Genomic DNA, 27,231 nt, shown 5'->3' with positions numbered 1-27,231 from the left:
TATCAACCCATGAATGGATTAACAAATTACAGTATATGTATACCATGGCATATTGTTCAGCTATAAAAGAAGACAGAGACTTTACATCTTTTATGTTTACCTGGAGGGAGTTGAAACACATTCTTCTTAGTAAAGTACCTCAAGAATAGAAAAATAATTATCCAGTGTACTCAATACTAATATGAAACCAAAATACAAACTATTACATGCTCATATGAACAATAAAACACAAATATAGTCTAGCAAGGGGTCAAGGGAAGGTGGGGGTGCCTAGGAGGAGAATGATTGGCAGAGGAAGGAGGGCATTTGGTGGAATCTCACCTAATGAGCACATTGCAAAGGTGTTCAACATGCCTATTAGGTGAGGGGCTCTTTTAAAACTTGAACTTTACCTTGGAAGTGAGAACAATGTAACCTAAAAATTTGTACCCTCATATTAACTTGAAATAAAAAAAAAAAAGAAAGAAAAGAAAAGGGAAAAAAAGCAATGCCTGAAATACAAAGGCCCAAATGATTCTAGGGATGCTGACCACAGTGAGGGTGACAACTCTTACTTTTCCTAGGGGGTGCTGTGAAACTGGAAGTACAGAGTGGACACTGAGACCTCAAGAGAATGTTAACCAAAAATGCTGTATAGGGTTTCTAGCCAATATCACACAGCATTGCAAAACCTTCCACCCCTCCCTGCACAGGGGCTACCAAAGACAAAGAGGTCCAGAGGAAGGGAAGCAGGGAAATAGATTATGCAGTGCTCACCCAGGCCTCCCAGAACTCCAGACCATCCCCGAGGGGAGGGCAGAAGCTTTCCCACAGGAACCAGGCACCCAAGTTTGCCAGGTTATGCAGCCTGAGCCCTGCCCCACACGGTAAGGTTGTGTCAGGTCACCTGTGGGCCGATGACCAGAAAGATTAACATCAAGGTATGTTTACATGAGAGATCCAAATGTTAGTAAGCCAGCTCAGGGCCTACCCTCAACAGGGTGCCCTCCTCAGTAGATCTGCAAGGGAAATACCCACACAGACAATGGAGCAGACATTAGCTGAAGCTTTGACCCAGACCCCTGGGAGAGGGCTTTGAGCCAAGTGAGGTCACTGTGAAAGCCATGAAGGAGAAGAGCACCCCATTCTCCTGCATAGCCGCATATGACCTCTCACCACTCCTCAGACAGGGAGGGGCACGTCTGCCTTGACAAGCAGAGCATGTGACTGTGAGAGCAAGCCCGGGGCTGGTGACGGGGGAGTTTGTGCCAGTGCCCAGAACAGTCACCCAGTGTGCACTTCCTGGGAGGGTAGGTGGGCACCGAGTCCCTCCAGTCTCAGGTTTGAAGGGAGAGCACCCCAAAGGAAGAAAAAGAAAAATAGGATGACGGCTTCCTTCACGGGTAGGAGGTTCAGACTGTCATTCATTCATTCACTCACTCATGTCTTCATTTTCCTATCTAACATTTACTGTGTACCAGGAACAGATCTAGGCTCTGAGACTCATCCCTCAATGTAATAATTAACCTAAAGCCACTCCCCTTGCAGAGCTTACATTCCGCTGGATGTGGAAAACCAACAACAGACATCACAAACCTGTAAACTATATTTTACGTTAGATGGTGGCACACATCATGAAAACACAAAAAAGCATGGTAAGGGAAATTAGGAAAGGCAGTTGGCAATTTTAAAGATTGTAGGATGCACAGACCTCACTGAAAAGGTAACATCTGAGCAGAGGCTGAAGCAGTGGAGAGCATGAGCTGTGTGGATGTGGGGAAGAGCATTCCAGGCACTGGGAACCGAAAGGACGAAAGTCTTAGGTCAAGAGCATTTCTGGAGGTTATAAGGCACCCCTGTTACATAAAATCCAGACTAATCTAGAAGGGAAGCTGGAGGAACAAGACGGACCACTCCTGCCCACACCTGTCACATGTCTCCCAGAGCAAGGGTAGGGGTAGTGCTAGGGAGCAGGATGACCAGCCCAAAGTCTATAGAGCCAAGTTCCCCCACCTTTTTGGCACCAGTGACTGGTTTCATGGAAGACAAGTTTTCCATGAACAGTGTGTTTGTAGTGGATAGTTTCAGGCTGATTCAAGCACATCACGTTTATCATGTTTTTTATTTCTATTATTATTATGGTATAATATATAGTGAAATAATCATACAGCTCACCATAATCCAGAATTATGAGCTTGTTTTCCTGCAACTGGACAGTCCCATCTGGGGGTGACAAGAGACAGCAACAGATGAATCATCCCCCCTCTAGCTCTCCTGCCACCATTCGCCTGTGTGATTCCTAATGAGCCAGGGATGCATACTGGTCCATGGCCCAAGGCTTGGGGACCGCAGCTCGAAAAAAGTACAACAGCAAAGAAATGTGAGTGGGAAGTGCCCCAGAGAATCCTTCATTTCAGCCCTCAGAATGTGGGTGCTTGAGTTTTTCGTTCCCTCCACCATGTGAAGCTGAAAACTAGTGGCAGCAGTAGGGGTGGGGGGCAGGCTGCCTTTTAAGGAGTTCCACTGGAAAGATGCCATCCCAGACTCGTGGCTAATTGCAAAGCTTTTCTCTCCCCATGAATTAGGCAATCCAAGCATCTGCTTAAAACCTGGGAACATTTCAAGCCTCTGCCCTGGAGGTTTGACTGTAAGGATGCTGGGGTGAGACCCAAGAGTCTTAGTTTTGACAGTGGGGATTTAATATGCCTCCAGACGTGGGGCTATATGCTCACACCCTGTGGTCAGCTGCATGTGGATTCCAAAGGACTTGTCTCTATGGCTGCCACCAGCTCAACCCCGATGGTATTTTTCACATCTCCCTCTTCGATGAAAGGTTTTTGACCTAAGGTATGGAGAGATTTAATATATTCTGAAAGAGCCAAGGACTTTGTTTTTTAGTTTCTTTGGCTCTAAATAATTCCCATAAGTAAGATATCCAAATATTACATTTTCCTGTGGCTCACTCTTTATGTTTGAACTCACAACATCTCTGTGAGCTCTCATTTAATATGTAAGTGACAATACATTTCTCAACACTTAGAAATAAGTCCTCCCCAGCTGTTACAGCTATAAAATATAGCTGCTAATAGCATGCGATCCAGGTTTCCCAGGCTCTCAGAAAACATCAAAGTTTTCTGTTGCCAGGAAATGTCGGTGGAAAGAAAGTGAAAAAGAACCTTCTGATCCGACGTGTGAGCTGAGGGATAGTGGGTGAGTGGGATTTATGAACTGTTAGCTGCCGTCCTTGGACACCCATATGGCCAGGAGTGAGGTCATCAGACAGCAGGTGTGCGCTCCCCAACAGGTGTTTGCAAAAGAGCCTTTCAGCCCTTGCCCGGCTGCTACCTGGAAGAGAGGGTCCATGTCAGGCAGAGAAATGCTCAGTCATGGTGCTAAATCAACACAAATGTTCTCCTGAAGGAAATTACTAAAACTTAAAATCATGGTCATGTGATTGGAAAAGTGATTTCAGAAAACTGACATGAATTCAAGTGTGTACCAGGTCTGAACTCAGAGAATGGAAATCATTGGGAGAGCTCTCCAAACTGCAAAGAATGTACTCCTAACATGCTCTGTGGCTCTGTGGCTCCTGCCTTCACTCAGGTTCAGGTGTGAATATGGCAGGGGGTATAATGGTCCAAAGTGATGGGTGTCCCACCCAAGAAAGAACCCCAGGGCACAAGAGAGGCTGTCTGCAGAGCCTATCTTTGAGCCACCAGTCGGTGGGGTTTACGGACCCTGACCCTATACTACAGCCCTGAGCTTGTATGTGTAAGCTGCTATCCAACCAGAACATCCCCTGAGTTTTCTGCACTTACCGAAGAAAGTGTGCTCTTTCTATCAGGATTGTTGAGCAGATCAGAAGAAATTGATAATTGATATACCTGTGCCTATCTTTGGTACCATAGAAGGAAGGCCACCTTGAGGGCAAAACCAACACAGGGGGCACTAAAGGTGACAGACACCATCGCAGTCCTCAAAGCGCCATTTGAGATCTTGGTGCTGGCCCTGCCTAAAGATTCACCCCTGTTTTAATTCGCATAAGCTTCCCTTCTTTGCTTCTGTTTAAGAACACAAGATACAGACTTTGTCACGTGTCCCTCAGACAACAATGTCCCGGCAACTCATTAAAAATAATGCATCTATGGGTTATAGAAAGAAGTCACAGGCTGGATGGAGCCCTGGATTCCTGACTCCCTGGGACATACTTGGCTAAGCCCTTATAGGGGTCCTCAAACTGCGGCCCACGGGCCACATGCGGTGGTGTGATTGTATTTGTTCCCGTTTTGTTTTTTTACTTCAAAATAAGATATGTGCAGTGTGCATAGGAATTTGTTCATAGTTTTTTTTTTTAAAACTATAGTCTGGCCCTCCAATGGTCTAAGGGACAGTGAATTGGCCCCCTATTTAAAAAGTTTGAGGATGCCTGGTTTGAACACATCACGTGTTCTTATAAAATCGGAGGGTGGACCAAGATCAATTCTGAGTTCCTGGACTGTGTTATCTTGTTAAGAACTTGACAATGTTATAACCTAACACCATCTTTAAGTTCATATAAATATAATTTCTTCTCTATACTTAACTGCCTGATAAGACTGCTCACTTTAAATTCATCTACCTAAAGAAGAAGGAATGAAAACCTTGACCTCATTTACTTAGTGCCATTAAATCTGTTTTCTGGCTAGTGGGAGAGAAAAAAAGGATGCCGCTGATGAAACCCACCCCTGGAAGCCCCAGCCGTCTAGACAGAGCGCACAAAGAGGACATGTGCAGGTGTCTGACGGGGCCCCCCTTCCTGTGCCCACATTCAGAGCCTCTCTCTCATCCCTAAGCTCTAATCTTAGCCCCATCCTTCATGTATCTTTGAGCCAGGTTGGGACAGGAATTCTCTGCAGCCAAATACAGTAACACCAGAAATGAGCTGCCTCTCCTTTAGCGTCTGTGTTCAGAGCAAAAATATACCCTTGTCTGTCCATAGCTTACAAAGGATTAATGTCTACATCTTTCTTTACCTGCTGCCTCTAACCCTAGAATTCTGCAAGTATATCCTTATTGTATTAGTGGTAGCTAAATGTCTCAAAACTAATACAATTACCCTAATAGGAATTGTTTGTAGGTAATTTGTGAAAATGCCCTGACACCCTATCCCTTGCCATTACACAGCTAGAGAGACACAGTCTGGCTTTTGTTTTAATAATAAACAAAGCTCCACTCAATTGCTCTTAACACCCTCAGAGGAGGAGGGTGCAGCAGCAGACCAGTAATAAATGTGGACTCACCTCCCTGGATAGGCCTTTTTCTACCTGTAAATCAGAGATAACATAGTTTTCCAGGTTTCTGTTTTAAGCTCTGAATGGGGATGAAATTGCGGGTTGGTGGTAAATTGCCACGTAAATGCAATACATCAATTTGTGAGCAATTTCGATTTGGTTTGGGAAAGGGAGAAGGGAGAAATGGGAACTAATGCAATTTCATGAAGTGTTTTTTTTTTCTCCTCCAAGTTGGTCATTGGAAATTCTGGCGGTTGCTAAGCAAAAATTTGGTTGCTCTGAAAAATCCACCAACAACCTTAAGTAAGTAATTGTTGAGTCTCAGCAGAGACTAACCTGACAACTGAATGCACAGCAAAGACACCTGAGGTCAGAGTATTTTTGTCCTGCCAGGTGGTGGTTTGACAATGGCTGTGTGCCTCTGCCTGTGTCCATATAGCCATGGAGTGAGCCCCTTCCCACTGCAACAGCTCTCCACTTTGCCCCTTTGCACACGTGGGTGTTAATGACTTTCTGCTTCTGGCCATCCTTGCAAACTGGTATCCTTTGTTAGTTCACCCTTAAATTCCTTCTGGACATCTGGACCACCACATGTGAATTGAAACTTATCGATGACATGGATAATTTGATGACACAGATAATAGTTGTGATTCACAATACTAAGATGTAAGAAGTCAAAGAGCCATCATGTCCAGGCAGGGTGGCTCACACCTGTAATCCTAGCACTTTGAGAGGCTGAGGAGGGAGGATCGCTTGAGGCCAGGTGTTTGCAGTGAGCTAGGATGCTCCTGCAGTCTAGTCCTGGCAACAGAGCAAGACCCTGTCTCAAAAAAAAAAAAAAAAAAGCCATCATCATATGTTCCTTCCTTTCTAACCAAGTCGTAAATGAGGCTCTTTCATCTTTTGTGTCTGTAATCAGCATTATCAAAGGAAGTTTTCCTCAACCTCATGTGGTTTCATTCCCAGCACACCTGTTAGCACACATGCATGCACCTGCACATTCCTAACTTAAAGCTGCTTCCTAGCACCAGGATTTCCTACAACTCTACCCACTTCTCCTGTTCCCTTGAACCTCACCAACATCAAAGAACAAACACTGTCTGTTACTTATCTTCCCAGACTTTAAGTAATTTCTCCTAGTTAGTTGTTCCATGCTCCATCCTTTACCCAGAAAGACTGTGACAGCTAATTTTATACCTTGTTTCCACTGGATCACAGGGTGTTCAGATGTCTGGTTTGTCTTTACGGTGTTTCCCTAAGAGATTAGCATTTAATTCAGCAGTCTGAGTAAAGAGGATGGTCCTCCCCAGCAACTCACCTAGGGCCTGAATAGGCAGAAGAAGAGAGGATTCTCTCTCTTTCGCTGCATGACTGAACGTAGTGACTCCTAGCCTCAGCACTTCTTGTTCTCAGCCCTCAGACTTGGTCTGGAATCCTTACTATCAGCAAGGATAGTAGACCTTCAAACTATACCGCCAGCCTGGCAGGCTCTTCAGCTTGCAAAGGAGGGCAGAGCCTCCATAACTGCCTGAGCCAATATGCAAGTACCTTACAGCAAACCTCTTTACTGGGGGTTTTCTGGAGAACTCTAATACAAAGACCAAATTCCAATATCTCGGGACGGAAGAAACCTGGGGCAGCTGACACAGTGGACTGTGGTGCCATGTCATATGTGGCTGCATCAGGGAACTAGAGCACTTCCGGGTCAGGGCAAGGAGAGAGCTAAGTGAGGAGGAAGAATAGACATGGAATGGCATGAGACTAGTGGCCCAAGGGACAGGCTCTGCCAAAATTATCTCTGTGTACTTGGCATCAGGAGTAAAGAAAGAGTGAAGATAATGTCTTTTTTTTTTTTTTTAAATCATAGCTGTGTACGTTAATGCGATCATGGGGCAGCATACACTGGTTTTATAGAACCATTTGACACATTTTCATCACACTAGTTAACATAGCCTTCCTGGCATTTTCTTAGTAATTGTGTTAAGACATTTACATTCTACATTTATTAAGTTTCACATATACCCTTGTAAGATGCACCGCAGGTGTAATCCCAACAATCGCCCTCTCTCCGCCCACCACCACCTTCCCTCCCCTCCCTTTCCCCCTTCCCCCTATTCTTAGGTTATAACTGGGTTATAGTTTTCATGTGAAAGCCATAGATTAGTTTCATAGTAGGGCGGAGTACATTGGATACTTTTTCTTCCATTCTTGGGATACTTTACTAAGAAGAATATGCTCTAGCTCCATCCATGTAAACATGAAAGAGGTAAAGTCTCCATCTTTCTTTAAGGCTGCATAATATTCCATGGTATACATATACCACAATTTATTAATCCATTCGTGGATCGATGGGCACTTGGGCTTTTTCCATGACTTAGCAATTATGAATTAGGCTGCAATAAACATTCCGGTACAAATATATTTGTTATGATGTGATTTTTGGTCTTCTGGGTATATGCCTAGTAGAGGAATTATAGGATTAAATGGCAGATCTATTTTTAGATCTCTAAGTGTTCTCCAAACATCTTTCCAAAAGGAATGCATTAATTTGCATTCCCACCAGCAGTGTAGAAGTGTTCCCTTTTCTCCACATCCACGCCAATATCTCTGGTCTTGGGAATTTGTGATATAGGCTAACCTTACTGGAGTTAAATGATATCTCCAAAGTAGTTTTGATATGCATTTCCATGATGATTAAAGATGATGAGCATTTTTTCATATGTCTCTAGGCTGTGCGCCTATCTTCTTCAGAGAAGTTTCTCTTCAAGTCCCTTGCCCAGCCTGCGATGGGATCACTTGTTCTTTTCTTGCTTATATGTTTGAGTTCCCTTTGTTGGACACATAACCTGAAAATATATTCTCCCATTCTGAGGGCTATCTGCTTGCTTTACTTACTGTGTTATTGGCTGTGCAGAAGCTTTTTAGTTTGATCAAGTCCCAGTAGTGTGTTTTTGAAGCTGCTTCAATTGCCCGGGGGGTCCTCCTCATAAAATACTCACCCAGACCAATTTCTTGAAGGGTTTTCCCTACACTCTCTTCTAGTATTTTTATAGTTTCATGTCTTAAGTTTAAATCTTTGATCCAGTGAGCGTCTATCTTAGTTAATGGTGAAAGGTATGGGTCCAGTTTCAGTCTTCTGCAGGTTGCCAGCCAGTTCACCCAGCACCATTTGTTAAAGAGGGAATCGTTTCCCCACTGAATGTTTTTTAATTGACTTGTCAAAGATTAAATAACTGTAAGTAGCTGGATTCATCTCTTGGTTGTGTATTCTGTTACAGACATCTACTTTTCTGTTTTTGTGCCAGTACCATGCTGTTTTGATCACTATCGATTTGTAGTATAGTCTGAGGTCTGGTAGCGTGATTCCTCCTGCTTTGTTTTTATTTCTGAGTAATATCTTGGCTATTTGAGGTTTTTTCTGATTCCATATAAAACGAAGTATTGTTTTTTCAAGATCTTTAAAGTATGACAGTGGAACTTTAATAGGGATTGCATTAAAATTATATATTGCTTTGGGTAGTATGAACATTTTAACAATGCTGATTCTTCCCAGCCATGAGCATGGCATGTTTTTCCATTTGTTAACATTTTCAGCTATTTCTTTTCTTAGAGTTTCATAGTTCTCTTTATAGAGATCTTTCACATCCTTTGTTAGATAAACTCCCAAATATTTCATCTTTTTTGGCACTACTGTGAATGGGATAGAGTCCTTAACTGTTTTTTTCAACTTGGCTATTGTTGGTATATATAAAGGCTACCGATTTATGAATGTTGATTTTGCAACATGAGACACTGCTGTATTCCTTGATCACTTCTAAGAGTTTTGTAGTAGAATCCCTGGTGTTTTCCAGATATATAATCATATCATCTGCAAAGAGTGAAAGTTTGATCTCTTCTGACCCTTGATCGCCTTTTCTTCCCTAATTGTGGTGGCTAAAACTTCCATTACAATGTTAAAGAGCAGTGGAGACAATGGGCAATATTTCCTGATCTGAGGGGAAATAATTTCAATTTAACTCCATTCAGTATGATATTGGCTGTGGATTTACTGTAGATGGCCTCTATCAGTTTAAGAAATGTCCCTTCTATACCAATTTTCTTAAGTGTTCTGATCATGAAGGGATGCTGGATATTATCAATAGTTTTTTCTGCATCAATTGAGAGAATCATATGGTCTTTGTTTTTTAATTTGTTTATGTGCTGAATTATACTTATAGATTTACGGATATTGAACCATCCTTGAGACCCTGGGATAAAACCAACTTGTTCATGATGTATAATTTGCTTGATGTGTTGCTGGATTCTGTTTGTTAGGATCTTGTTGAATATTTTTGCATCTATATTCATTAGTGATATCGGTCTATAATTTTCTTTTCTTGTTGGGTCTTTTCCTGGTTTGGGGATCAGGGTGATGTTTGCTTCATACAACGTGTTGGGTAGTCTTCCTTCTTTTTCTACCTTTTGGAACAGGTTGAGTAATATAGGTACTAGTTCCTCTTTAAAGGTTTGTAGAATTCTGACATGAAACCATCTGGTCCTGGGCTTTTCTTTTTAGGGGGGTTTTGTATGGTTGATTCTATTTCATAACTTCATATGGGCCTGTTCAACATTTAAACTTGATTCTGGCTAAGTCTTAGAAGGTGACGTGCTTCCAAGTATTGGTCAATTGCCTTCAGATTTTCATATTTCTGAGAATAAAGTTTCTTATAATATTCATTAAGGATTTTTTGAATTTCTGAGGAGTCTGTTGTTATTTCATCTTTGTCATTTCTGATTGATGAGATTAGAGATTTTACTATTCTTTTTCCTGGTTAGGTTAGCCAAAGGTTTATCTATTTAAAGACCTTTTCAAAAAACCAACTTTTTGATTTATTGATCTGTCGTATAATTCTTTTTTTTTCAAATTCATTTAATTTTGCTGTAATTTTTGTTATTTCTTTTCTTCTACTGGGTTTGGGGTTGGAATCTTCTTCCTTTTCCGGTTGCTTGAGATGTCCCATTAAGTTGTTAACTTCCTCTCTTTCCGTTCTCTTGAGGAAGGATTGCAGTACTATAAATTTCCCTCTTAGGACTGCCTTTGAGGTATCCCAGAGGTTCTGATAATTTGTGTCTTCATTGTCGGTTTGTTCCAAAAATTTGGCAATTTCCTTCTTAATCTCATCTCTGACCCAGCTATCATTCAGCATAAGATTATTTAACTTCCTTGTTTTTGTATGAGTATACAGATTCCTGTTGTTACTGAGCTCAACTTTTATTCCATGGTGGTCCGAGAAGATGCAAGGAATAATTTCTATTCCTTTTAATTTACTGAGGTTAGACTTGTGACCTAAGATGTGATCGATTTTGGAGTATGTTTTGTGGGCTGGTGAGAAGTATGTGTATTCAGTTTTGTTGGGATGAAATGTTCTGTAGATGTCTGCTAAATCCAAATGTTGGATGGTTAGGTTTAAATCTAAAATGTCTTTCCTCAGCTTCTTATTGGAGGATCAATCCCACACTGCCAAAGGAGCGTTAAAATCTCCAACAATTATGGAGCTGGAGGAAATCAAGTTGCTCATGTTGTTAGAGTTCATCTTATAAACCGAGGTGCATTCTGGTTGGGTGCATAGATATTAATAATTGAAATCTCATCATATTGAGTATTACCCTTAACAAATATAAAGTGACCATTCTTATCCTTCCTTATTTTGTTGGTTTAAAGCCTATTGTATCTGCAAATAAAATTGCAACACCTGCTTTTTTTTGATTACCATTTGCCTGAAATATGAATGACCATCCTTTCACTGTGAGTCTATATTTGTCTTTTAAGGTAATATGTGACTCTTGTATGCAGCAAATATCTGGTCTGAGTTTTTGTATCCAGTCAGCTAACCTGTGCCTCTTTAGAGGACAGATTAAGTCATTCACATTAATGGAGAATATTGATAAGTCTGGTAAAATTCTGGGTATCGAGTTTTTTGAAAGTCCAGTGGACATGTTTAATCCTTTCGCTACTGGGGAAGTTGGAGTTTGATCAAAAGTTTCTGAGTGAGTTTACTTTTGTGGTAGAGGATTGGGCTGGTCATTATGGAGGATAGGTCTGAGAATATCCTGAAGAGCTGGTTTGGTAATGGCAAATTTCTTTAACATATGAATATCATTAAAGTATTTAATTTCCCCATCATAAATGAAACTCAGTTTAGCTGGATACAGGATCCGGGGTTGAAAGTTATTTTGCTTTAGGAGATTAAAAGTCAATGACCACCCTCTTCTGGCTTGAATAATTTCAGCAGAAAGATCTGCAGTCATTCTAACATTCTTCCCTTTGTAGGTAATGGATTTCTTACGTCTGGCTGCTTTGAGAATTTTCTCCTTCATATTAACTTTAGTGAAGTTAATCATGATATGCCTGGGGGATATCTTATTGGGATTGAGTCGTGCTGGGGTTCTGAAACTGTCTGCTATCTAAATTTCAGAATCTCTTGGCATGTCTGGAAAATTCTCTTTCATAATTTTATGGAGAAGGTCCTCTGTGACCAGCGAGGCCACTTCATCACTTTCAGGGATTCCAATGAGACAGATATTTGCCTTCTTCGAATTATCCCAGAGCTCTCTGAGAGAATGACCCGTTTTGCTCTCCTTTTCTCTTCCTCTTTGAGAGTTTGGCAGCGTTCAAAGACTTTGTCTTGAATGTCAGAAATCCTTTCTTCTGCTTGTTCCACTCTGTTACTGAGGGATTCTACTGTATTTTTCATATCTTTGAGGGCTGCAAATTCTTGCTTCAGTGCGTCAAAATCTTTGGTGGTTTTGTCTTTAAATTCGTTAAATTCTTGAGACAACTTTTGAATTTATCCTCAAATTTCTTTTCTTTTTTTTTTTTTTCCACCTGTCGGGGCCTGGGTTTCACCCCCGCACACAAGGCAGTGGGCGGTGAGCTGAGGCCCCTGCTGGCTTTGGGCGCCGCATCTCACTCCCGGCTACACCCAAAACTGGGGGTGATTTTCAACCAACGCCCCTCTTCTCGAATTTCTAATTCCAACTTTTGAATTGCTGCTCAAATTTCTAATTCCAAATTTTCCTCCATTTATTAATTTTGTTTGCAATCCAAATTCTGAATTTGATTTCTGACATCTCGGCCAGCTGTATATGAATGGGATCTTCAGTTACATATTCCATATCTTTCCTTGGGTGGGTTGATCTATTCTGGTTATTCATGTTACCACAGTTTTTCTGCTGATTCTGCCCCATAATTGTTTTGGACCATTTGATTTTTTTCCCCTGGAGCTTTGTGGAGGACCCATACAGTGCTATGGCCAGAGAAACTGGGGCCCTGGTTGGTGTGGTGGGGCTAAGTGGTTCTGTCTTGTTTTCAGCTGGTTTCTGCTCGACCCTAGTGAAACAGTTACTCTGACTTGAAGTCTCAGCTGTGGAGAAATACCAGAAATTAGGTCACCCTGCCCCCCACAGGCAACAATTGGAAAAGGAAAATAAAACCTTCCTACAACCACACACCTAGGGCACCACCTGAATAGTTCTCAGGTGATTGGCTCAGTTCAAAAGGTCCAAATCAATTGTCTCAGTCAGCACCTGTCTCAGGTGGGAGCATTTAAAAGATCTCTGGCAACTGGATTGCAGGGGTCTCATGACTACTCTGATATAGCTTGCTCCAGTGCTGTGTGGAGTAGAAGGAGCCACCCAGCAAATAGATCAGTCTAGGAATGTTGATGCCTCTTTCCCTACCTTGCATTTCTGTCACACTCAGTCACTTATAGTCCTCCAAGGCTTTGACCCAGTTGCCTGTAGTGAATAGATACTCCAGGGGTTTGCACCTGCCTGAATGACAAGGAAATCTATTTCTGCTCAGCCAGGCTGCTGCGCTCTGCCTCTATCTAGCAGGTGAGGTGAGGCCTGACAACCTTGGATACTTGATGGGAGGCTGAGGGGTGTTCACTCAGTTCCAGCCCCGTCCCTGATTGATGTTACTGACAGAACAGAACAGAACAACTTTGCGGGAATTCGTTTCTGTCCCTGCTAAATTACCCTGCAGAAGAGAAGCTGTTTTGAGTTCCCAGAGCCTGCATATCAGGCCCTGTCTTTGCTCCTGTAGGTTTGTATTCGGTTAGCTGTCAGTTCTATCTTCCTGTCTTCCTTTGTCTACAAGCTGATGATCCCCTGAGGGCCAGGTGGGTCTGAGGATCAGTAAAGCAGTCCTCTGGGTCAGCACTGCCCTAGGAACTTCCCAGATCTGCGAGTGTGTTTCTACTCCCTGCGCTCCACCCAGTGCGGTACCACCTCAGGCAAAACCTTTACTCATGGGGCCTGCATTTCTGTGCCAGATATGTTCCATGGTGGTTGCCACCTGAGTAGATGCCTCTGGTTGCCCAGGGAGACAGGGAGTGTGGCTTCAGAATATCCGTGAGTGAGCCCTATTGTTGCTAAAAGACGGCTGCTGTTCTGCACCTCGGGGAACCACCGCTCCGGTGTGGTTTCTTCTCAGCCGACTGTCCTCTCCTCACTCCCGTGCCCCAGAGTCAGCACTGACCAGCTGCAGTTTAGGCACTGTCCACACCCCTTGAGAAATCACCCAAGAATCTGGACTCCTGGGGGACAGGCCTCCAGACCTCAGAGTGAGAGTGGAAGGGAGTTCTGGGAGCTCAGAGTTGCAGGTAGAGAACATATACAGTTTTATACAGTTTTATGCCTGGCAGGAGAATGCCGTGGCACCCTAGTAGGGAGGTAGGTCCAGTTTTTAGAGGGTCTGTCCAGTGGAGTGTAGTGGGAGGACCTTTGAACTCTGCTTGTTTGTTTGTGGGCACTCCGAGCCATTCTCATGGGGCGGGGACTCCTGTCCGCTTGATGATAGATTTTGTACCTTTTGTTTGTATCCTTGGGGTCGCAGCTCACCTTAGTGGGGTTGATGTGCATTCTTCAACCTTGTCTCTTGGTGCAGCTCAAATCCACCAGGTTACTTGCTAAATTTCTGTCCTTTAGCTCTCCTTCTGGACAGGAGCCTCTTTTGATAATGTCTTATTATGAAATATTATATCTACATAGTCTTGCTCTTGAAGGCCAGGCTATCAGGTGGCTTCCGGAAGCTTTAAAAAACAGAATGGGACAAAGGAAGAGGTGAAGAAAGATGTCTGCAGAGAAGGGGGTGGTGCCTGTAGCTCAGAGAGTAGAGCGCCAGCCCCATATACCTGCCTGTGGCAGGTTCAAACTCAGCTCTAGCCAAAAACTGTAACAACAACAACAACAAAATGTCTGCAGAGAAGCATCAGAATCAGGAAGTGGGAGGTAGGACTCACATAAGCGCTAAAATTTTTAGGCTTAGAGTCTTGTGCTTAAAAAGCCTGTTCTTGCATACTTTTACATCTATGGGCTTTTTCTTTTTCTTTTCTTTTCTTTTTTTTTCCTTACCTTCATTGACTCTTCCTTTTCCAGCCAACTTTACACATTGGAATCATCCCAGTGAAGGAGTTTAAAAATACTGACACCTGAGTTTCATCCCTCCCGCCTCCAGGTTTTCATTTAATTGACCTGGATGTGGCTTTGGACATGTGGAATTTTAAAAACTCTCACCAAGTTATTCCAATATCCAGCCAAAGTTGAGAAGCACTGTGCTAGAAAATGCCAACCAGACTCACTTGTATTCGGGGAATTAAGGAAAAAGCTTCGGAGCCAGCTTTGGATAGGTGAGAACACGTACCACTATAAGCCTTAAGTTGGGCATAGCAGTAAAGAAATCAAAATGAGGATACACCACAAAGGAAATATGAAAGTAATATCTGAAGAATGTCTGGTGAGATTCTTCTCCATCTGGCCAGAACATTTTCCTTTTGAGCAGTGATTCTCAAACTTCCATGGCATCAACTTCATCTGGAAGGCTAGTGCTTGTTAAAACACAGATTGCTCAGGCTCCACCCCAGGACTTTCGGATTCTGCAGGTTGGGTGGGACCCTAGAATTTGCTTTTCTGACAAGTGTCCCAGGTAACACCAATGGGGCTGGTCCAGGGACCACACTTTGAGAAGCACTACTCTAGAGGAAGTTCCTCTCCATTCATTCCTTAGTCTTCATTCTTACAGTCTCATGGGAACCTTCCACTCTGGGATGACACACAAGGAATCATCCATCATCCCTGGCCTGAAAGAGCAGCAAAATCTTATCTATTCCCCTCCAGATGCTTGCAGCTCCACAGCCACCTGAGGCCGTGCAGGCATTACTGGGAACTTGGGTTTAATATGTCTTTAAAAAGCTGGAATGTACCCAGTTATAACCTAAGAATATGGGAAAGAGGGAGAGGGAGGGTAATTGGTGGGATTACACCTTTAGTGCATCTTATAAGGGTACATGAGAAACTTAGTAAATGTAGAATATAAATGTCTTAACACAATAACTAAGAAAATGCCAGAAAGGCTATGTTAACCAGTGTGATGAAAATATGTCAAATGGTATATAAAACCAGTGTATGGTACCCCCTGATTGCATTAATGTACACAGCTATGATTTAATAATAAAATTTAATTTAATTTAATTTAAAAAGCTGGGGATGGGCACAGCCAGGAACACTCATTTGTCAACAAGAATATTTCTTCCTGTGATCACAAATGGTTTCTAGTCCTGAAAAAGTCTCAGAGGACTTGTGGGAAGAAAAATTACCAGGTCCATAGCTTGGCAATCCCCAAAATTCATTCATCCCTAAAATCAAATTGAAAGGAAAACTACAGAGACATTTTGGATTCTCTCTGTTCATTTTTCCACTCCTCTTAGAAATAAATGGATTTTTCTTGTGTTGCCCATTTGCATGAAACAGTCCCTTGAGAAGCAAGTAGAGTATTTAGAGAGGATTTGAGCACTTTTATTAATATATAAGCAGACAATTTTTTTCTTTTTTTTCACAAACATAAACATCTCATCATTTACTTTTAACTATTGTTTTCTTTTTCATCCTTTTTACATTGAAACACAATTTGGAAATGAAAAAAATTGTGCTTTGCTGCCTCAGTAAAAGAAGACACAGCAGCTAGGACAAGGACACACACTGTCATGGGCCCTTCCATAGTCACCTCTTCACACAGGCTCAGCTCAGCCACATTGACACCCCAGTTCAGGGACCGGCCATGATCCGGTGTTTGCTTGCACCCCACACCCATGCTGAAGCCTGGGATCACAGTGGCCTGTGTCAAAAAGTAGTGACTTGCAAATGGCAGGCTGCATCCCTGGCTCCCTGGAGTTGCATCTGCACATATGCCTAAAATGTCTAGACCAGAGATAATGGACGCGGGACCAGAAAGAACGTGCCTCTTTCCTGCCACAACTTGAACTGACACTAGCAGGTATGGTACCTTGGCCTGTGTGGCCTGAAAACCACTGCACAGAGCAGTGGTTCAATTCCATGAACCACTATGTGGAGAAAGGGTGCCTTGGACATGCAGTTTGGGAAACATCAAGTTAAAGAACATGAATCTTAGGTTCTTTATTTCAGTACTCCTAGGAATATTTAATATACTAATGCATATGGTGAAGTTTCATGAAGGGAGTTCATTTGACCACAGGAAACATTTGATCAGGGGGAAAAATATCAGGAAGTGGGGAGATTCTGTTGGGACATTGCTGAGGAATTGCTTTGGGAAAAACAATATATTCAATAATATCTACTATAGTCTCTTCTCATGTATATTCTGTGTTCCAAGTCCTAAGTTTCTATTGTGTGGAAATAAGTCTTAACAAACCAACAAGATTCAGAGGCGAGATGTGAGCCAACCACAGTCACCAGTCACGTAACTGTGAGCTAAGAAGCAAAATGATGTGAAGCTTTGAATGTTCCTCAGTCTCCCTGTCCATTTCCTCCATGGGGTAAGAAAGCAATTTTGGTGAGAAGAAAAAAAAAAACAAGAGAGGATTTTAAAATACTAAATTTCAACTTTTATAGGCACATTTTAAACATTTTCTTTTATTACCTTATGTATAAAATATGTGGGTCAGAATATCCTTGCCAAGGAAGCTCCATGCTGCCTAGAGACCCTTATGAGGGCAAAGCAGATTGGTGGAAATCACTAAATATGTAAACGAGTATTAGGAATAAGGCCAGAGCACATTGGTGGAAATCACTAAATATGTAAATGAGTATTAGGGAACAAAGCCCATAGTCAGAACAGCTGCCTCTTCTACACTTGCTTCCTGTGCTGTGATAACATCATCTAGGTTGATATCCGACCAAATCCATCATCGTAAAATGTTTTTGCTACTAGTTATGTTGTTTTCTAACATTTTAAATGTTTTAATGTACCAAAACTTCATAATATTACTATAATCAATTTACTATAATATTATATGATTTAAATACATAATTATATCATGGAATACCCACAATAATGTCAGACTTATAACGAAACATTATATTTCCCAGAAAGCAAAGTCTGAATGAATTTCAGTAATTATATGAGTTCACACAATTAGCAGCAGTCAGAACCAGGATTTAAACCAAAATCCATCAGAAACCAAGGCCTGAGTTCTTTACCACCACCCTAAGTTGCTCTTCATAATTATTGGAATAAGGCTGATAAAGAGGAAAACTTGAATGCTTAAAATAATTTCTTAAACTATACCTCAAAATGATTTAAACTTAATCCATCATTAAAAACTGAGGGAAAAATAGTTTCTCACAACACCAATTCATACAGTTAACACACAAGAACAGGTTGGAAAGAAAAAACTGTTTTCATGATCTGCAAATAATCACATATCACCAATAGTAGATTTTACACTAGCTATATAGATAAAGTCTCATACAATGGGGCTGTAATTCTCCCAGACGTACACTTTCAAAGGTGAACTCCAAACTCTAAGAATCAAGGGATTTGTTTTTAAAACAACAACAACAAAAACTACCACCAAATTGATGGGGAGGGGAAAAGTTACTTTATGGTTAGCAAAATGCAATTAATCTTCAAATATGGTTTGTAAAGCACACTCATTTATAACAATTAACGTCATTATTCTGTTTGACAGATTCCTCTTCCTCTCCATATCCCAGCCTTCTTTTAAGTTTTTGGTCTGAGCAATATTTACTACTTTATTTCTTGTTAAGATTGCAATAATATTTCATGGGTGAGCCAACACTTTCTTAACTATTCCTTAACATAGCCTGTGTTACAAATAAAAGTGCCAGTATTGCTGGGAAGTTATCTCAAGGGCCCTGCAAAGCTAAGCACTATAAAATGGTTAGACATTAAAGATGCTAAGAAAACCCATAAAACAACACATAAAAATGTGTCTTGCCTTGCCATTTAGATGGAAAGATGGTGCAGTTCAATCTTTCAAGCCAAAGACTATTTCAGAATTAAGGTTTCAATCAAAACTTTCAGAAAGGGAGAGTTTTCACTCCTTCTCTTTGACCTGCTGTCTTTGGTTGTAAAACTGTCAAAGTAACAATCAAGTATTTTGCTGGCCTCCCTAGTAGCCTTCTGACCCCTCTCTCTCTCCCCTACACACACACTCACACACACACACACAAGTGAAATCTGCCTTTTCTAGCTCACGTTATTTTAGGGGGGAAAAAACTGCTATAATCAGACCTCCAATTCATGGAGAATAAAACCTTTTATTTGTTTATTGAGGCAGAGTTATAATTAGAAAAACATCTGAGAAATGTATCTCTGTTTGTACTCAGTGGAAGACCTTGGTTTAATCATTCAAGTGAAGACTGCATTTCACTGGGGGCATGAGAGGGGGTTATGCCATCATTCTGGCTGAGAGGATGAATTTAGCTCTTCCAGGCAACAACTTGTGTAAACACCAGAAGGACAGTAAAGAACTAATCCAATCCCAGATATCACAGATTTAATCCCACAGTATGCAAGGACAATTACGTCAGAGGGAGACAGATACATGTGGAGCATCTAGAGGGCCTAACGGTCATCAAATGCAAGTTCTGGTCTTAAGGCAGAGGAAGTCTATTTTACCATAGTTTATGCTGTTTTCCCTTGGGTGTGGACACAATGGTGATAGCCAGGAAGAGGGCAATGGAAGATGCTGTTGGCACCTGTTCCCCTGGTTCCCTTGGCTCTTACCATTTAGCACACACCAATCTCACAGCTTCTAACCACAAGCGCTTCTTGGACTAAGGGCTTTCTCTAGGTGTCTGAACCTTCTCTAATGCTGAAAGTTTCGGGGAATTAACACCTCCCCAGTATCCCTCAAGAAAGAACTGGCTGGAGTTAATAATACCTAGCTCCATAAACTCTGGGGTGGAATATGGCTGAGTCATCTTGCACACAGCCTCCCAGGCTTCCAGCAGGAATGAGTGTCAGGTGTCCTTGGTGATAAACAGAAAATTCTTCATTTGCATACTTTTCCTCCCTATCTCATGCCCACACTCTTTTTTTTTTCATTTGCCTTCTTTGTGTTGTTATTGGAAAACATACTAAATTTACATTTGTAATAGGCCCAATGACAAAATTATATATATATATGTATATATATATTTCTTTTATTATTAAATCATAGCTGTGTACGTTAGTGCCATCAAGGGGTACAATGTGCTGGTTTCATATACAATCTGAAATATTTTCATCAAACTGTTTAACATAGCCTTCATGGCATTTTCTTAGTTATTGTATGAAGACATTTGTATTCTGCATTTAGTAAGTTTCTCCTGTACCCTTCTAAGATGCGCCATAGGTGTGGCCCCACCAATTACCCTCACTTCACCCTAACCTCCCACCTCCCCTCCTATCCCTTGGCCCTTGCCCCATATTCTTGTGCTGCAGTTGGGTTATAGCCTTCATATCAAAGCTATAAAATAGCTTCATAGTCAGGCTGAGTACATTGAATACTTTTTCTTCCATTTTTTTCTTTTTTTTTTTTTATTAAATCATAGCTATGTACATTAATGCGATCATGGGGCAGCATAACTGGTTTTATAGACCGTTTGACACATTTTCATCACACTGGTTAACATAGCCTTCCTGGCATTTTCTTAGTTATTGTGTTAAGACATTTATATTCTACATTTACTAAGTTTCACATGTACCTTTGTAAGATGCACTGCAGGTGTAATCCCACTAATCACCCTCCCTCCGCCCATGCTCCCCTCTTTTTCCCCTCCCTCTCCCCCTTCCCCATATTCTTAGGTTATAACTGGGTTATAGCTTTCATATGAAAGCCATAAATTAGTTTCATAGTAGGGCTGAGTACATTGGATACTTTTTCTTCCATTCTTGAGCTACTTTACTTAGAAGAATATGTTCCAGCTCCATCCATGTAAACATGAAAGAGGTAAAGTCTCCATCTTTCTTTAAGGCTGCATAATATTCCACGATATACATGTACCACAATTTGCTAGTCCATTCATGGGTTGATAGGCACTTGGGCTTCTTCCATGACTTAGCAATTATGAATTGGGCTGCAATAAACATTCTGGTACAGATGTCTTTGATATATTGTGATTTTTTGGTCTTCTGAGTATATACCTAGTAAAGGAATTACACAATTGAATGGCAGGTCTATTTTTAGATCTCTGAGAATTCTCCAAACATCCTTCCAAAAGGAATATATTAGTGTGCATTCCCACCAGCTGTGAAGAAGTGTTCCCTTTTCTCCACATCCACGCCAACCTCCCTGGTTTTGAGATTTTGTTATGTGGGCTAATCTTACTGAAGTTGGGTGATATCTAAAAGTAGATTTGATTTGCATTTCTCTGATGAATAAGGATGATGAGCATTTTTTCATGTGTCTGAAGGCTGTGCACCTGTCTTCTTTAGAGAAGTTTTACTTCAAGTCCTTTGCCCACCTTGAGATGGGATCATTTTTTCTTTTCTTGCTAATACATTTGAGTTCTCTGTGGAATCTGGTTATTAAACTTTTGTCAGAGGTATACCCTGCAAATGTTTTCTCCCATTCTGAGGGCTGTCTGGTTGCTATATTTACTATGTTCTTGGCTGTGCAGAAGTTTTTAGTTTGATCAGGTCCCAATAGTGTATTTTTGATACTGCTTCAATTGCCTGGGGAGTCCTCCTCATAAAATATTCATCCATGCTGATTCTTTCAAGAGTTTTCCCTGCATTTTCTTCTGGTATTTTTATAGTTTTATGTCTTAAGTTTAAATCTTTTATTCAGTGGGAGTCTATCTTTAATTAATGGTGAAAGGTGTGGGTCCAGTTTCAGTCTTCTGCAGGTGGCCAGCCAGTTCACCCAGCACCATGTGTTAAATAAGCAGTCTTTTCCTCACTGAATGTTTTTAATTGGCTTCTCAAAGACCAAATAACAGTAAGTAGCTGGATTCATCTCTTGGTTCTCTATTCTGTTAAAGACATCTAATTCTCTGTTTTTGTGCCAGTACCATGCTGTTTTGATCACTGTCAATTTATAGTACAGTCTTAGGTCTGGCAGCATGAATCCTCCTGCTTTGTTTTTATTTCTGAGTAATGTCTTGGATATTCGAGATTTTTTCTGATTCCATATAAAACGAAGTATTATTTTTTCGAGATCTTTAAAATATGATGATGGAGCTTTAATAGGAATTGCATTAGAATTATATATTGTTTTAGGTAGTATAGACATTTTAACAATGTTGATTCTTCCCAGCCATTGGCATGGTATGTTTTTCCATTTGTTAACATCTTCAGCTATTTCTCTTCTTAAAGTTTCATAGTTCTCTTTGTAGAGATCTTTCATGTCCTTTGTTAGGTATACTCCCAAATATTTCATCTTCTTTGGCACTACTGTAAAAGGAATAGAGTCCTTGACTGTTTTTTCAGTTTGGCTATTGTTGGTATATATAAAGGCTACAAATTTACGGGTGTTGATTTTGTAGCCTGAGACATTGCTGTATCCCTTGATCACTTCTAAAAGTTTTATAATAGAATCCCTAGTGTTTTCCAGATATACGATCATATCATCTGCAAAGAGTGAAAGTTTGATCCCTTCTGACCCTACGTGGATACCCTTGATCACCTTTTCTTCCCTAATTGTGGTGGCTAAAACTTCCATTACAATGTTAAAGAGCAATGGAGACAATGGGCAACCTTGCCTGGTTCCTGATCTGAGTGGAAATGATTTCAATTTAACTCCTTTCAATACGATATTGGCTGTGGGTTTGCTGTAGATGGCCTTTATTAGTTTAAGAAATGTCCCTTCTATACCAATTTTCTTAAGTGTTCTGATCATGAAGGGATGCTGGATTTTATCAAAAGCTTTTTCTGCATCCATTGAGAGAATCATATGGTCTATTTTTTAATTTGTTTATGTGCTAAATTACATTTATAGATTTATGTATATTGAACCAGTCTTGAGATGCTGGGATAAATTCCACTTGGACATAATGTATAATTTTTTTGATGTGCTGTTGAATTCTGTTTGTTAGGATCTTACTGAATATTTTTGCATCAATATTCATTAGTGATATTGATCTATAATTTTCTTGTCTTGTTGGGTCTTTCCCTGGTTTAGGAATCAAGGTGATGTTTGCTTCATAGAATGTGTTGGGTAGTATTCCTTCTTTTTGTATATATTGGAAGAGGTTTAGTATTATAGGCACTAGTTCTTCTTTAAAGGTTTGGTAGAATTCTGACATAAAACCATCTGGTCCTGCGCTTTTCTTTTTAGGGATATTTTGTATAGTTGATGCTATTTCAGAACTTGATATAGGCCTGTTCAACATTTCCACTTTGTTCTTGCTAAGTCTTGGTAGGTGGTGTGCTTCCAAGTATTGGTCCATTTCCTTTAGATTTTCATATTTCTGAGAGTAGAGTTTCTTGTAATATTTGTTAAGGATTTTTTGAATTTCTGCGGGTCTGTTTTTATTTCATCTTTCCCATTTCTGATTGATGAAATTAGAGATTTTACTCTTTTTTTCCTGTTTGGGTTAGCCAAAGGTTTATCTATTTTATTGACCTTGTCAAAAAACCAAGTTTGGGATTTATTGATTCATTGTATAAATCTTTTGTTTTTGATTTCATTTAATTCTGCTCTGATTTTGGTTATTTCTTTTCTTCTGCTGGGTTTGGAGTTGGAGTGTTCTTCCTTCTCCAGTTGCTTGAGATGTCCCATTAAGTTATTAAGTTCCTTTCTTTCCGTTTTCTTGAGGAAGGCTTGCAGTGCTCTAAATTTCCCTCTTAGGTCTACCTTTGCAGTATTCCAGAGGTTCTGATAATTCGTGTCTTCATTGTCATTTTTTTCCAGAAATTTGGTAATTTCCTTCTTAATCTCATCTATGACCCATCTATCCTTCAACATAAGGTTATTTAGCTTCCATGTTTTTGTATGAGTATGCAGATTCCTGTTGTTATTGAGTTCAACTTTTATTCCATGATTGTCTGAGAAGATTCAAGGAATAATTTCTTTTTTTCTTTTTTCTTTTTTAATTTGCTGAGATTAGACTTGTGACCTAGGATGTGATTGATATTGGAGTATGTTCCATGGGCTGATGAGAAGAATGTGTATTCAGTTTTGTTGGGATGTAATGTTCTGTAGATGTCTGTTAAATCTAGATGTTGAACGGCTAAGTTTAAATCTAAAATTTCTTTGCTTAGCTATTTTTTTGGAGGATCTATCCAACACTGCTAAAGGGGTGTTAAAATCTCTGACTACTATGGAACTGGAGGAAATCAAGTTGCTCATGTCTGTTAGAGTTTCTCTTATAAATTGAGGTGCATTTCATTGGGTGCATAAATATTAATAATTGAAATCTCATCATATTGTGTATTACCTTTAACAAATTCATGAAGTGTCCTTCCTTATCATTCCTTATTTTGGTTGGTTGAAAGCCTATTGTATCTGCGAATAGGATTGCAACACCTGCTTTTTTCTGCTTTCCATTTGACTGGAATATAGATGACCATCCCTTCACCTTGAGTCTATATTTATCTTTTAAGGTAAGATGAAATTGTTGTATGTAGCAGATATCTGGCCTGAGTTTTTGTAACTAGTCAGCCAACCTGTGCCTTTTTAGAGGACAATTTAAACCATTCACATTAATTGAGAATATTGATAAGCCTTTCAAAAGTCCGGTGGACATTTTTAATCCTTTTGTGACTGTGGATGTTGGAATTTGATCAAAAGTTCCTGGGTGAGTTTACTTTTGTGGTGGAGGATTTCCCTGGTCATTATAGAGGATAAGTCTGAGAATATCCTGGAGTGCTGGTTTAGTTATTGCAAATTTCTTCAATATGTGAATGTCATTAAAACATTTAATTTCTCCATCATAAATGAAACTCAGTTTTGCTGGATACAGGATCCTGGATTGAAAGTTATTTTGTTTTAGAAGATTAAAAGTCAGTGCCATCCTCTTCTAGCTTGAAAGTTTTCAGCACAGAGATCTGCAGTTATTCTAATATTCTTCCCCTTGTAGGTTATGGTTTTCTTATGTCTGGCTGCTTTCAGAATTTTCTTCTTCATATTAACTTTAGTGAAATTGATTATGATGTTTCTGGGGGATGTCTTATTCAGGTTGAGTTGTGCTGGAGTTCTGAAACTGTCTGCTATCTGAATTTCAGAATCTCTTGGCATGTGTGGAAAGTTCTCCTTCATAATCTCATGAAGAAGAGACTCTGTGCCTTGTGAAGCCACTTCGTCACTTTTGGGAATCCCTATAAGGTGAATACTGGTTTTCTTCGAATTATCCCAGAGCTCTCTGAGAGAGTGATCAGTTTTTGCCCTCCATTTCTCTTCCTCTTTGAAAGTTTGGGAGTGTTCGAAAGCTTTGTCTTCAATGTCAGAATCCTTTCTTCTGCTTGCTCCATTCTGTTACTGAGGGATTCTACTGTATTTCTCACATCTTTGAGGGCTGCAACTTCTTGTCTCAAAGTGTCAAAATCTTTGGTCATTTTGTCTTTGAATTCATTGAATTCTTGAGATATCTTTTGGATTGCTGCTTGAAATTCTAATCTGATCTTATTTGCTATCCAGATTCTTAATTCGATTTCTGACATCTCAGCCATTTGTTTATGCATGAGATCTTGTGCTGTGTCTGCTTTGTTGTTCCTTCAGGGAGTTGATCTTCTCTGATTATTCATACTGCTGGAGTTTTTCCATTGATTCTGCCCCATTATTGTTTTCACCATTGCCTCTGACCATACTCAGAGTTGGAGAGGTGTCTCTCCAAGATTAGATCCCAGCAGGATCACTCTCTTGTTGCTGGATCTTTGTAGGGAGTGACCCTGTGTAGCTCCTCTGGGACTGCCCCAGCCAGGGAATTCTGGGTGTGGAAGCAGCTCCGAAGTGTGGCACACCCAGATCTAGCAACAGGGCGGGGGATGGTGCACACGGTTCTGGGAGTACCTGGCACCCAGTGACTTTGGCACAGAGATCCCAGGGCTCTAGCAGTCTCTGGCTAGGAGGAGGGCTCCACGGAGAGGCATGGGGGGCTCTGGAGGGAGCACGTGGGTTTGGGGTGCTTCCAGAGTCCCTGGCCAGACAGGCAGGTCCAGTGAGGAGGCAAGGAGGGTACGGGAGGGAGGATGTGGGTTTTATGGCTCCCAGAGTTTCTGGCCAGGGCATGTGGAGGCCCAGTGTGTGCAGGCCTGGGCCTGCATGGTTGCTGGCAGAGTTGCTGGCCAGGGTGGGTGCAGGGCGCAGGGCGCAGAGCAAAGAGCCAGGCAGTTGCCGGCAGAGTCCCTGGCTGGGGCAGGCGTGCAGAGGCCTGGCGGGGCTGCATCATTGTCCTCATGCTTACTTATGTTCCTTGAAATCATATGACTTTCTTACAAACAGCAAACCCATAGAAATTAGTGGTGTGTTCAGCCAGCACCAACGTGGCAGAATAAGACCCTGTGGTCTTGAGACATTCTCTCAGCTTCAGAAACTCCTGAGATGTTTGAGGAATACAGGTGTTCCCCAGGTTATGGACAAACTTCTTGCTCTTGAGTCCTTGTGTCTCCAGAAACCCAGCCAAAGACATACGCCCATACCAATAGAGAAAAGGGAGAAATTAGAAACTCTAGATTCATCACAATATCCTAAAAGTACCCCTGTTTCGATGATTCTATTTTTGTGGCCCATATTTGTCAGGACAGATGCTGTGAAACAAAAGGAAGTCTACAGGAACTAAGTTCTAGTTTGTGGATTACTAAAAACAGTTTTTTAAGTCATGCCTCAGCCAGGCAAGCAGATAAAGAGAGAGACCTTCTATCCTTTAGGGAAACCCATGAACTCACTGGGTTGCAAAGGCTGGCCCAGGCTCTTTAGGTATTCAGGGCAGCTGGTCAGGATGGACATCATTTACTCCAGGTAAATACCTTGGCCATGGGCTCTGGGAAGAGTTTTACATGGCAAAGTGTGGGGAGTTTTGAGAGCAAGAAGGGGTAGGACACTGGAGCTCTGAGCAATGTTCTCTGTTTATCTGCTGAGTATCAGGAGTTGGAGCTCCTTAATCGCTTCTGGCTCACTTCTCAGTCTGAGTAAAATCATCTGTGGGAACCTGGACAAGGCAAGTAAATGCCTGGGAGACTGAAAATCAGGACAGGAATGAGGTTGCAGTTCATGAGGCAATTCCCTGGAAGCGTGCAGAAAGAAAATCTGTGGTCCTACAGGGAGTGGTCGGGGCTGTGGCCGGGCGTGAGCAACCGCATAGGGAGTCAGGGATCGGTGATGTGTTCAGATGGCACCAACATGGCAGGTGCTGCAGGAAGGCAGAAGACAAGACCCTGTGGGGAACACCTGCTACATTCTCACACTTCAGAACCCCCTGGATGTTTGAGGAATGCAGGCAGTCCCCGGGTTATAGGCAAGATATGTTCCTGAGAATATCTTTAAGCCAGATTTGTATATAATTTGAATTCCCGATGGACAACACATATACAGTAATAACAGTAACAATAACAATACTGTACTGGCTCATATGTGGGAGTGATACCACAGGTAACACTGGACATGTAGTAATAATACATGTCATAATAATACCCACGTACAGTAAGAATAAATTACAAAAACTAATGTGATCTTTCATTTCATTCAAACAGTACATAAAATCAAACTCAAACAGTTTAGATTGGAGACAGGAGAAA

The 27,231-nt window shown here is 41.1% G+C and overlaps 1 non-coding gene across 1 annotated transcript; it reads right to left on the bottom strand.

The window, feature by feature from the left end:
• Positions 1 to 12,112: 12,112 nt before the first annotated feature.
• LOC128571502 (small nucleolar RNA ACA64) lies at positions 12,113 to 12,239 on the bottom strand. The gene has a single exon (XR_008375903.1). It is a non-coding gene; the product is annotated as a small nucleolar RNA ACA64 (small nucleolar RNA).
• Between the last annotated feature and the right edge of the window lie 14,992 nt (positions 12,240 to 27,231).

This window comes from Nycticebus coucang, chromosome 18 (genome assembly GCF_027406575.1).
Source record: "Nycticebus coucang isolate mNycCou1 chromosome 18, mNycCou1.pri, whole genome shotgun sequence".
Taxonomy (NCBI): domain Eukaryota; kingdom Metazoa; phylum Chordata; class Mammalia; order Primates; family Lorisidae; genus Nycticebus; species Nycticebus coucang.
This window is presented reverse-complemented; position numbering and strand designations above follow the sequence as displayed.